This window comes from Manis javanica, chromosome 12, assembly GCF_040802235.1.
Source record: "Manis javanica isolate MJ-LG chromosome 12, MJ_LKY, whole genome shotgun sequence".
Taxonomy (NCBI): Eukaryota; Metazoa; Chordata; class Mammalia; order Pholidota; family Manidae; genus Manis; species Manis javanica.
Window position 1 is genome coordinate 103,947,652 of NC_133167.1, and position 13,535 is coordinate 103,961,186.

Here is a 13,535-nt window from a genome sequence, read left to right on the forward strand (position 1 = left end):
TGGTTTCAACACACTATTATCCTATTTAAAAATATTTAATGGTCCCATACTCTCTACATCCTAAGGGCATTTGGGGTCCTTTAAAAAGATCCCTAGATGACAAATAAAATCTCATTATTCAAGACTTGCCTTCATGATACCCATATTCTAGTAAAATCAAGGTATCTGTCATTTTCAGAGAAACCGATGAACCCTTGAATATACTAAAATATTTATCCCACTGAAATTGTGTCTATTTTTCAAAGAATCTATACTTCAAGCTACTCAACTGAAAATTCATTGACAGGATTTTTTTTTAACTACTTAAACTCCTAAAATGCTTGTACTGATACTACTTCCATAACTGGTATGCAGTTCTCATACGGAATCATCTGATTTAGGTTAATTTTATGCAAATGTAAAACAAAGTTTAGTAATTGAGATACTTCAGACTGTATTTCTACTTTAGATTTTCCTAACTTTTATCTATGTACTTCCACACAATTAATAAAAACAAACTAATTTATTCAATAATATATCTGACAAACAGTCATGCAGTATTCCGGGAACCAGAATGCATCCTGCAAAGGATTTCCATGGAACACAGAGCAGAGGGTTGGCTTAATGGTTCTTTTCACTTTGCTATGGACTGTTTTACCATCATGTTTATACAACAGATCTACTGTTAGAAATGTAATAAACTATATCAGAAATGTCCTTTTTCACATTGTCTTACGGACTAAAGCTGGAACATGATCATACTGTCTTAGGTCCCTGGGAAACAAGTTTGACAACAACGAGCTTCATTATCCCATGACTGCAATTCCTTATGATGAAGGATTAACTCTTATTTGTCTTTTTTAACACTAAGCACAGTTCCTGAGCCAAAGAAAGAACTAAATATATGACGACGTCCTGAATGAATGAATGTATGATAAGAAAGGAAACTTTTTTATCTCTTTTTATCAAAAATAGGCCTGGATGAAGTTAGGAGCCAATTTATTTCTCCCAAGAGAGAAAGGAGAAACATTTGATTTATATTTACATATATATATACACACCTTTTTCATTTCTCATAATCTTAAAGATCACATGGCCAGAGGTTCATGGGGCCATCATCACATTTAATTATTATTGGTCGGTATTCACGCATTTGATTCTGAGATGACAGATACTATCCCTGACTAAAACACTCTGCCATTTTCAAAAATGTAAAGGTATTAGTGAAAAAAAAATTGGCCTTAGGTTCAATCTAGATCACAGAGCTGTTTCCCAGCTTATAAGAAATATGAGAGAGAGAGACAAGTTAAATAACACTACCAGAAAACAAACACAAATTCAAAATGTGTGAAATTTCACAGAATAACTGACTGTGTTTCTTCAACTGACCCTGTTTCTTGGCATGAAAATAAGGGAGAGAGGAAACACTTCTCTGGATGTAAGAGGACTCAAGGAACATGACAACCCAAAGGGAATATGTGGGCCTTCCTGGGGTCACGGTGCGAACAGACCAAGTGCTAAAAGATGTTTTCAGGACAATTGGGAAAATTGTGTATCAGAAGATACTGGGATATATTATAAAGGTAGTTAAGTAGTTGTTTAAGGAAACATCTCTATTTTTTAGGATTCACGTTGAAGTAGGTGGAAGTAGATTGACAGACTGTCTAGCACTTGCTTTTAAAAGGCTTTGGTAAAAAACAGTTGGGGTACGAGGCCAGAAGAAGAAAGTGTAGCACATCGTAATCACTACTGGGTCTGGGAGGTAAGGTTCAGTTTCTATTGTTCAAATATTTGAGGTTTTTCAGCTCAAAACTGTATTTAAAGGTGCCCAGGAAAAGGTCACGATCAATTTGTACAGTTCAGTTTGAAGAAGGTTCAGTTAGGATGTTATTAAATGTATTTATAAAATAATAAGGTGAATTTAGAGGTCCTCCTTGGAACAAGAATGGTCTATATTAAAACAAATAAACGTTGAACAAACTGGGAAAGGGGGTCAGGGCGAGAGAAGCTTGTTTCCAATGCTGACAGCGTTCTCCTGGGGAGGGTCAGTTGTGGGACAGATTCTTTTTCATTGTCCTCTCCACATCTGGTGAGAGCATGCATGCAGTATGAACCAGAAAGGATTTGTCCTTCTACTGTGACCAAATAAAAGATAACAGCAGAGGAAGGAGAGATGTGTTATAGAGTCCACCGGTTGCAAAAGGTATCAAAGAAAGAGATAGCCTTGCTGTGACTGAGACAGGGGAAGCTGTGACCAGCCAGAAAGTTAAGAACAAATTCTTGAGACTTTACACACACACACACACACACACACACACACATATCTGTAGATGTATAAAGCTGTTTTCTTAATCTGTGGACAGACTTAGAGGTGTCATATTATTAGCTATCTATTCAGGGCTGAAAAAAGGAATATGTGAATAATTATGACATCTATGACGTGTTAGAACTTACTATTTATCAAGTATTGAATTACAGTACTTCTATGCATTATTTTACTTAAACCTGAACTCTGTAGGTAGATATAATTAGCATAATTTTAGAGATGAGAAAACTGTGACTAACAAAGCTTAAGAATTTGCTTAAGCTAGCAATAGGCAGAGGTGGGATTCAAACATAGGTCTGTCTTCCCTGTTTCACATTTGACCTTGGAAATATAGTATGATAATTTAGCTAAAAATTAAAATCAGTGGTATGTGAATCTGTGTTTAAAATGCATTCATGACTTAAAAAGATACATCAAATATACATGTATCAAATATATATTTCCAAGATGTTGCTTAATGAGTCATTTTTAAGACTATGCATAGTAAAATTAAGGTCAGTTGTTAACACAGGTATTTGGATATTTTATTTTATTAAATTAATAAAGACAATAACGAGGGAATCTTTTTCTCTCTCTTAGTAAAGCACGATAACATTTTAATCCACAAAGTCCAAACCACTAATCAAGTGGTCCTTCTTCAACTCAGACAGTCTATAATAAGTTGCATAAGATTCTTAGACAGTAAACTGGAAGTCAAAAGAGAAAAAAAGGAGAAAATGGCCAGTGTGCTACTGGTCTACCTCAGGAGCACTCTGATGTCATCACAGAATGGCTGCCTCGAGCCTGGTGCTGGCTGGCAAGTTCAGTCTGCATCAGAGAAGCAAGCCACTGCCTAACGCCCTTGTGAAAGGGTTCTACTTGGTCAGTCCCCTCAAAGTCTGCTTGCAGGTAAGAAAAGGTGCGAGTTACCGAACCACTTTTTTGCTGCCATGAGGGCCAACAACAATTGCACTGAATGGGCGATTAATAGCTTTACAGGTAAATGCCGATTAGAAGCGCTTTCCCAGGTAAACTCATTAATAGGAGCACCTCCACAGGATCTCTCAGTAGTTGTGCTAAGAGTCTGTGGTGTGAGTGCTTGCGTGTTACAGGGTCAGCGAGGCCTGATGGCTGCAGTCAGCCACGGGCAGCTCGTTAGTTCCCGTGCCCTCCTCAAACAGCGGGCACAGCCCTGCCTTGGGACGTCCTGACTGGCCATTTTCTCACTTCCCACTGTAGTGACTTTGCAGAGTCATCCTTGTGTTGCCTTCTAAATGTGTGTTTTTTATAATGTGGTAGGGTGGCCCGTGCAATTTAGGAAAGATATCTAAAGTGATAGCTTAGAAATGAAGTAAATTGGCATCCTAAAGTTACACATTATTTTCTCTATAAAGTTATTAAATGTCTACATAGGGGACAATGGAAAAAAAATGGAAGTTTTCGAATTTTTAGTTTTCAGAATACACTGCCAGACAATCACCTCCCAGTCCTGGAATCTGTGGGTCACATTTGTGGGAAGTGGCGTTACCTGATGGGCCTGCCCTTTGGGACAGCCTATCCTACCACATAATTTCTGTAGACATAATTAACTCCACACTCATGCCTTTTCCTTGGCCTACGTACATACACTTCCCAAGTCTAAAACACTCGATCTCTGATTCTGTTGTTCTTCCTTTAATGCAGACAGTGTAGAATTTTATACTTTAGGTAAATTCATGGACTGTAGCCATACCATTACCCAGGGAGAATAGTACAATATCAATTGTACAATACTTTTCAAGTGCTCACACATATTTCATCCTTATTAAAATACTTTAAGTGAGAAAGGTGAAATTTATGTTCCTAAATTTATGGTGTAAACCTAATCTAGATAAAAACTTTTGATCTCGAAGTGTACTTATTATGTGCCTTATGTACATTGTGGGATAAATTACAGCATTTCCAGAATCTCCTGCCCGGCCTTAGTCCATTTATACATCAATACGTGCTCATCACTGCAGCCTCTAGCAGCCTCCAGGGCAAGGGGTGGAGAGAGAACGGCCATTCGGTTCTCCCCTCCGTTCCTGGTATATAATTGGTCTGGCATCTGCCAGTCACCAAGGACCCACCAATGGAGTTCCTCCCAGAAGGGGTGGGTAGAAAGCAGGGAGTGGGCCCCCAGGCAGAATGTGAGTGGCCAGAGGAGACAGACGGGGCCAGACTAGCGAGTGAATTTGAGCAAGCTTTGAGCAATAAAAACAGTTTCTCCCAATTTACCCTTTTTATTGACTTATTTCAGTTTTACAGGTTTCACTGGGGATATATTCCAGACCAGGAACATCCTGCCCCCAGAACTACAACATTAACTAATTTAATCATCACGAAGGCTTAATTAGCTAGGAATAATCTTCGAGATTTTTAGAGGTATAGGTATTTGCCAGTATGTAGGTGAACCAGAGGTCATTGGTCAAAGGTTAAAGCTCTTTAGCCAACTGAATGCTAACACATGTCCTGTCTGAGCAGTTCTGTGAAATGCTATGTAGCTGTTTTATGCCTCAGTTTCCTCCTGAATGTGTATAAATGTTTTAACTGGGTATAATTGTAGTTCTAGTTAACAATGTAGATGAGAACATTGTACATATTTATTAGCATAACACCTGTCTTACAGGAGCTCAGGGCATGTTAGCTGCTATTACCAGAATTAAGACTTACTTTCTCTTCACTCAGCCCTGTCTTGGACCAGAGGTAAACTTGAAATTAACAGGACAGTCATATGGGAAACAGACTGTGTTTTCAACACTGACACTTCTTTGAATCTTTAATAATCTGAACCCACTTGAATAGGTTTGTAAAGTGAAAAAAAAAAAACTAAACAAACCAAACTTCTTTTAATGGCTATCACACAGAAATTGTAGATAATGCTAAAATTACTCTGTAAATAAATTGGGGTACATTATTCCATTTAGATTAATCTTATTCACTTGCAACAGTGAAATGATAAATTTTTGTGATTATTCATTATTCCATCATTCTACATGGGTAAGAGAAATATCTTCTGGCCCTTGGCTATGAATCAAGGAAACACAACACGAATAGGACTTACATCACAACTTTATAGGTGCCTTTAAAGCAACCTCGGAGGTACAATGATAGAAATACAGACAGGCTATGACAGGAGTTACCCGACCTGGGCAAATGACAGCTGTTTCCTAGTAGTAGTAGTAAATGAGCCACGTGGGAATCACGGAGGAACAAACCTGTAAACACAGAAACAGGCTGAAATTAAGTCACCAAGGTGAGATACCGTGCGGCGGGTGCAGAACACTCAAGACAGGCAGGGTTGATGGAGTGGAAATGTCTGACTAAGGGAGCAAGAGGTTGGTCTGGGGAAGTATGCAGGGCGAGGTGGCACACGGTTTGCCACATTATGCTAAAGGAAATGGCTCGATTTTGATCAAGATGGCAATGGGTAGCCGTGCAGGACTGCTAGCAGCTAAGTGACAAGGTGAGACCTGTTTTTTGGGTGGATTATGCTGACAGCTGTAAAAAAGGTGAACCACCGGGAGGTGGTATGAGACTTAGTAGACACGGGAAGAGAGAGCAGCTAGTGCACTAGTTAGAGGAAAGGTTTTAAGCAAACCATGGGGAAGATGGGTGGGAACTGTGAGGCAGGAATAACAACTCATTATGACAATCTGGGGGGAAAAGGCACAGTTGTGACTATCAAATAAGAGTAAATAACCCACATTAGGGAGTAATCTAGAGAAAAACATGTCTTGTTAAGGAAGGATTTACACAGGGGTGCTCCAGCTACTGAAGAACACAGTCTGCCTCAAAACAGGATCTTTTCTAAGAGCACCACAGTCAGCTGCTGGTGCCCTTTGAATCGACTCTACTGTGAGTCAGCTCGGAATGCTCTGCCGGGGGCTCATTCAGAGGGTCTCACTCAGAACGCTGCAGCCTCAGCACTACTGGAAATTCTAGAGCAGATAATTTGGTGCAGGGGCCTTTCCTTTGCATTTGCCAGATATTTAGCAGCAACTCTGGTCTCTACCCACTCAAGACAAGTAGCACCAACAACTATCTTCAGACAGTGCTACATGTCCCCTGGAGGACAAAAGAGCTCTCGGATTTACCCTTGGTTTGATTCATCTTGCAAAGTGCTAGAATTGCTTAGCTACCACAGAGCCCCTGGACCCAGTGTACTTTAAATTCTCCAGGATGCAACAGAGAGAGAGAGAGAGATTGTGCATGTGTGTGTGTGCACAGATCACCAGGGGAAACAGAGTAGTGGCAGATCACCCTGGGTCTCACAAAAAGCCCATTCCAATTCTACGAATGTCTGCAGCTGTTTTAGCTCCTCACCATCAGATAAGCTCATTTATACCTGAGCCAATTCCACTCAAAATTTTCTGATTTCTATTTGACCCCTGTCTTTAAACAATCAACGGCATTATTTTCCAGAAGTAAAACAACATGTGCCGGGTTAATATCAACACCCTGTCTGTTCACTGCCTAACTTACTAAAGCAGCAACATCGAGCCCAGAGCTCTTCTTCTCAGAATGGTACAGAATGTTGCCACTTTCGATATTTCTATTGATGTTACAACAACTAAGTGACACATGTCCTAGAAAATTCCCAGGAGAGAAATCTCTGTTGCTCTCCACTGACCAGACACATCCCACATGCCTGCGGTTCTCACGGTCACTCTGATAGATGCGCTCAGCGGTAAGGGTGATTATTGAAGTCCCTAGAGATCATACTAAATTCCTACCAAATGTCATTCTATATATCAAGCCATATCCCGACTGCAGGATATGATCACCTAATAGGTTAACAGAGCACCTTAAGCAGCCTTAAAAGCTTTATCATATGCAGAATATTTGGTAGGGGAAAAAAAAGATTTTTCATTAACCTCTGCATTTGTCAGTGCATATCTAGAATATTATGGTCACTTCCGATGGCATGTTTTGAGAAGGAAATTGACAAGATTAAAGAATGTTCCAGAGAACCACCAGAGTGGTGAGTGTCCCGGAAGGTATATTTGCTGTTTGCTCATCATGTTTTGCTTATTAATTGTCATGCTAAGCAGTTGGAAACCCTATTAGGCAACACAGAGCACTTATTACGGCTAGGGATATTGCCATAGGGTTCCTCGAAATATGGTTGGTAAAATCCCAAACATACAAAGAAAATGGTCTTTGATGCAATACGCGACAAGGCGGCACACAACTGAAATACAGTCGCTGGCGCGTGTCAGAGACGCTGAAAACATTTCATGTGTGTGTGGTGTGGGCACATCCGGTGTTGTTAAACCAGGTTATTCCCGTCTCGTGTCCCCTCCAATATGCTTGCTCCTGTCTGCTGCTCATTTCCCTCCAAACTCGCTTCGTTATTTTCGTTGCCAACAATACTGAACACCAGCTGAGGAAAACCGGGCCGCGTAAATAACAGAAATGTTGATGGAAGCCCTGGCCCGGTGGCTCACAGGCGTCCTCCCAACGGGGATAAAATTCACGCTATGCAATTGAAAATTCAGTACAGCTTTTTTTTTTTAAAGGCCAAAGAAAATGAACAATACAATGCAGGTTTTTCTGCTTCTAAACTTTAAGTGTGCATGGTAGGCCTCTGGTATTCTGTGTCTCAATATTGTTTTACAGGGAAATGTTCTGTTTATTTGTAAGGATAGAAACAAAAGCCTCTCCTCACTGAATAGTGAACTTATCTAAACTCCAAGCCATGTGAGTGATTGCTTTATGTGAAATACACTAAAAGTATGTAACATTTTATAACATACATAAATTATATAAGATAATGGTTTTGTTTAAACATTCTATAAGCACAACCTATGACACATAAACATGGGAATAGATTACATTTATACAAAAAGTGTTGCTTTAGTTCTTCAAGTATTTTCCAGATGATTCATATCAAACATGTTTATCTAACTGAAATGTCTCTAAATACCATGGTTTTTAATTTCTCTTTTCTTAGGCTTGTGTCTCTTTGATATTCACTGCACAGTTTTATAGTCTAATATTTTCCCTCATTGATGGAATAAAATATCTCCAAGAAGATTTTAATTATTCTCTTCTCTACCTCCTTTTGAATTTAAACCTATTTAAAATCTATTTGAGTATGCTGAAAGAAAAAGCACTTTAAATTATAAATCTTACATGATATCTCAAAGATTTTTATTTAATATAAATGCAAGCCAAAGGGAAATAAGAAATACCAAAATATTATATTATCCAATATGTAATTTGCAATAGAGTTCCTTTATTAAAATCACCAATTATTATTTCACATAAAATTTAATTGAGGTCATTACCCTCCTGGCAAGTTATTTCAAAATTCTTTCTTATAAAGGATTTGTTATTGTAGCATTTTCCATATCAATGCTCCTTTCACATATACATACTTTTTATATCTGTTTATAAAGATAATAGGAATCACCCATAATTTGATTGAATTAGTAATCAAGTTGTATACTTAAATGCACACCCTGGAAACGTGGTCCTTCTGTTTGCTGGCTATTACATAACATAGTGAAAAACATGGGAAATCCATTGCCTCTCCAGTGAATGGTGAGTGACACCCAACAAGCCAAAGCACATCCGAGCAAATGAAGCGGTCCTGGAGAAACATTTCCCTGTAGTATGTGAAATTTTAACATTATGACATGAGCGACGCATCATTACGCACTTCAGTATGAACATACACCTTGTGCTTGTTTAGGGAGAAGTCATTTCCCGGCCGACAACCCCTTGCCTGGGTGGAGCACTGTGGTTCGCTAACCTCGAACACCTGTTGAGACAGATCGCTCCCACTGAAATACCAATAACTTGCATGGTCCACCATCAAAATTACCGAATGCGCTGGGATTGAGCAACACTATGAATTGAGAACAGGCTAATGTGGCATCTGCAGGGCAAGTACCAACCTCCTTCCTTTTCACTTGCTCTCTGTAAACATCGATTATTTTTTAGCCAGTTAGTGTTCTCTGTGCGGAGGATTAAACAATTGGAACAACACAGTCCCCACCCTCTCAGAGCTAAAAAGACCACTGCGGAAGAATGTCCTCTCACTAAGCAGTTATGTTAATGTGTTTGGCATTATTGTTGAGAGACAAAACACACAAAACAGCAAGGATTACAGACTGACATAGCCCAAGAAAGAGAAATGCAGGATATTTTAAGAGAAATGTCAGCATTAAAGAAGTAACAAATCAAAAGGGGGAATTTATCTTTTCACCTGAAAGATTTACTTTAAAGAAATTGACAGTATTGTGAAGCTCTGTAAAAGGAAAATTCTATCTTCCAACTAAGATTTATTTTTAAATGGTAAATTTATTTCCATAACAGGAAATGTCCCTTGGACTGATAAATACATTTAAAGAAGCAAATCATTAGGCATACCAAGTTTCAGAAATGGTGTGGTTTCTGTGGTTTCTTCAAAATATGTTCAGAAATGTCTGAATTCTGGACTCTTACCCTCTGCTCTTATGCCTTATTTTTTATCTTTCAATTCAATACAACGTGCTCTGTGTATCAACATGAGAATTGTTTGCATTGTTCTTACCTCATAGAAAAGCAATGAATGTTGTTATTATTACTTATCATTTATTCTTCTGCCTAAAAATTGGGACTCAGTTTCACATGATACCAATAAATACAAATTTCTAACCAAAGGTCTGTGAACTAACAGCTAATTTTGATCTTAGGCATCTATTACATTTTATTAGATCTGTAAGTAAGAAAATATAGGATAGAAAATAACCAGACCAAGGCCAAACAGCTAATTGTTTCATCTGGATCTCGTTTTCTACAACATAATAACATGGATTACAGAGTATAAGCCTAGTATTCTATGATGTGTATAAAATCCAGATCAATCACTTTTGAATTTTATGAACTTAACCTCTTTTAAGCCTCAATCCTATTGTCTGTAAAACAGTTATAATTATAGTTTAGTCATAAGGATTCAAAAGGACTCTACATGCAAAATGTTGGGCATTATACATTGCCCATAGTTTGTGCTTTGTGAATTATACTATGCTTTCTTATGAATCAGTATTTTTTCTCTATGTTCATTAACAGCCTAAATATTCTAAGATTCTAAATTCTGAATATGCTTTTGGGCAAAACTCAGTAAAAATCTGTGAGTTCTAAATGCTATTTCCAAATAAAATATACTGTATTTAAATAGTTTCAGGATCCTAAGGATTAAGCATTTAAGTGACTGAAAAGGTATGGCTATATGAATAGAGTTTAACACTTGAATGAAGTAAACTACAAGAATTATTAAAGGTTATTTCCATATACTTTGATTTTTAACCACTAATATAATAAATTGTTCCACTTCTTGCTGTTGAGTATCTACTACTGGCTATCAGATTTTTTGACTTATATATGAAGCTCACTGATTCTTGGTAGCTGACTCAGAAAAAGTATGTTAAGAAAGATTCTGAAGTGAAGACTTAAAAAGATTATCATTATCACTATTTGGGTACAAGACAGAGACTCTTGGCATAGCTTTTATGATTTCTCTTTCTTAGTTAATACAAGTGTGGGAATGAAATTCTTATTACCGTATGTTTTCAGTCCATTAACTAAATCTTATTGGCCTAAACTCAAATTTTCATTATGTGATAACAGTTTCTTCAAGCCACCAATGTATTTATCCATTCATTTATTTTGAAAATAGTAATATATATATATATTTATATACATAAAATGTTGTCCAGCAATTTTATTTGAATTTTAGGACACAGTGGAAGGTAACTTATAACTGCTGAGTATCTACTATATAAAGATTCTTGTCTATATATTAGTTTTATCCTCAATTACTCCAATTATGAAGGTATTATTTTGTCTGTTTTATATGAGAAAACAAATAGCCAGAATATAGAAACAACCTAAGTGTCCATCAACAGATGAATGGATAAAGAAGATGCAGTGCATCTACACAATGGAATATTACTCAGCCATAATAAAGCTTAAAATCTTGCCATTTGGGACACCATCAACAGATCTTAGAGGATATTATGTTAATCGAAATAAGTCAGACATTAGAAGACAAATACTGTGTGATTTCAGTTATATCTGAAGTCTAAAAAACAAAAGAACAAACAGAAACAGACTTGAGAACTACAAAGAACAGACAGACAGTGGCAGAGGGGTAGTGGTGTGGGGGGATATGCAAAATTGGTGAAGGGGATTCAGAGATATGACTTCCAATTATAAAACAAGTCCTAGGAATGAAAGTGTATGGCAAAGGATTAATATGGGAAATAATTTTGCCTGGCAGTAGTTGGTAGCAACACTTACTGTAGTGAGCACTCTGTAGCATATACTTGTTGAATCACATGTTGTAAACATGAAACATAGTACACTTAAATTAAAAATGCAAATTAGGAGGCGGAACAAAGATGGTGGCATGAGTAGAGCAGCAGAAATCTCCTCCCAAAACCACATATATTTTTGAAAATACAACAAAGAAAACTCTTCCTAAAAGAGAGACCAGAAGACACAGTACAACAGCCAGACCACATCCACACCTGAAAGAACCCAGCGCCTCGTGAAGGGGGTAACGTACAAGCCCCGGCCTGGCAGGAGCCAAGTGCCCCACACCCCAGCTCCCAGTGGGAGGAGAGGAGTCAGAGAGGGGAGGGAGAGGGAGCCCAGGACTGCTGAACACCCGGCCCCAGCCATCCGCACCAGAGCGCAGACACAGTGCATGCATGAGGTGCTGGAAACTAGGGAAACAGGACAGTAAGAGCTGTGAGCGGGTTCCTGCAGATGTTGCACCCGGAACAAAGAAAAGTGAGTGATTTTTGAAAGTCTTAAAGGGACAGGGACCCAACAGCCAGACAGAAGTGTCCTGGGACACTTAGTCCAGCAGCAGGGAATCTGGGGATCTCTGGGCACTCTAACCCCCTGAGCAGCAGGGAGCAAGGAGGCCCCTCACAGAAATAAATAGCCTCCTGGCCGTTCCCCCTCCAACATGGCTCCACCATGTCAGAGCAACAGCCCGAGGCAGGCCACGCCCACAGAACAGTAGAGATAAACTCCACAGCAGCTGAGCAAGAATCAGAAGCCCTTTCTGCATGCAGCTGCCCAGCACAAGCCACCAGAGGTCGTTGTTCTCCCAGGAGAGGAAGGCCACAAACCAACAACAAGGGAAGTTCTTCCAGCCGTCACTTGTGCCAGTTCTGCAAACTATCTCTATCACCATGAAAAGGCAAAATTACAGGCAGACCAAAATCACAGAGACAGCACCAGAGGAAACAGACCTAACCAGTCGTTCTGAAAAAGAATTCAAAATAAAAATAATTAACATGCTGACGGAGATGCAGAGAAATATACAAGAGCTAAGGGATGAAGTCCAGAGGGAGATTACAGATGCCAGGAAGGAGATTACAGAAGTGAAACAAACTCTTGAAGGATTTACAAGCAGAATGGATAAGATGCAAGAGGCCATTGATGGAATAGAAACGAGAGAACAGGAACGTGTAGAAGCTGACATAGAGAGAGATAAAAGGATCTCCAGGAATGAAACAATATTAAAAGAACTGTGTGACCAATCAAAAAGGAACAATATCCATGTTATAAGGGTGCCAGAAGAAGAAGAGAGAGGAAAAGGGATAGAAAGTATCTTTGAAGAAATAATTGCTGAAAACTTCCCCAAACTGGGGGAAGAAATAATTGAACAGACCACGGAAATACACGGAACTCCCAACAGAAAGGACCCAAGGAGAACAACACCAAGACACATAATAATTAAAATGGCAAAGATCAAGGACAAGGAAAGAGTTTTAAAGGCAGCTAGGGAGAAAAAGGTCACCTATAAAGGAAAAACCATCAGGCTATCATCAGACTTCTCAACAGAAACCTTATAGGCCAGAAGAGAATAGCATGATATATTTAATGCAATGAAACAGAAGGGCCTTGAACCAAGGACACTGTAACCAGCATGATTATCATTTAAATATGAAGGAGGATTAAACAATTCCCAGACAAGCAAAAGTTGAGGGAATTTGCTTCCCACAAACCACCTCTACAGGGTATTTTAGAGGGACTGTTCTAGACGGAAGCACTTCTAAGACTAAACAGATGTCACCAGAGAAAATAAAACCACAGCAAAGAAAGCAGACCAACCAAATACTCACTAAAGGCAAAAATTAAAATCAACTATCCACTAAAAGCAGTTAAAGGAAACATGAAAGAGCACAGAATAAAACAACCAACATATAAAGAATGGAGGAGGAAA

The 13,535-nt window shown here is 38.7% G+C and overlaps 1 protein-coding gene across 2 annotated transcripts in view; it reads right to left on the reverse strand.

Annotated features, from left to right (window-relative positions):
* TENM3 (teneurin transmembrane protein 3) overlaps positions 1-13,535 on the reverse strand; it is a 2,338,142-nt gene that overhangs the window by 1,653,607 nt on the left and 671,000 nt on the right. The gene's annotated exons all lie outside the window — the stretch shown is intronic.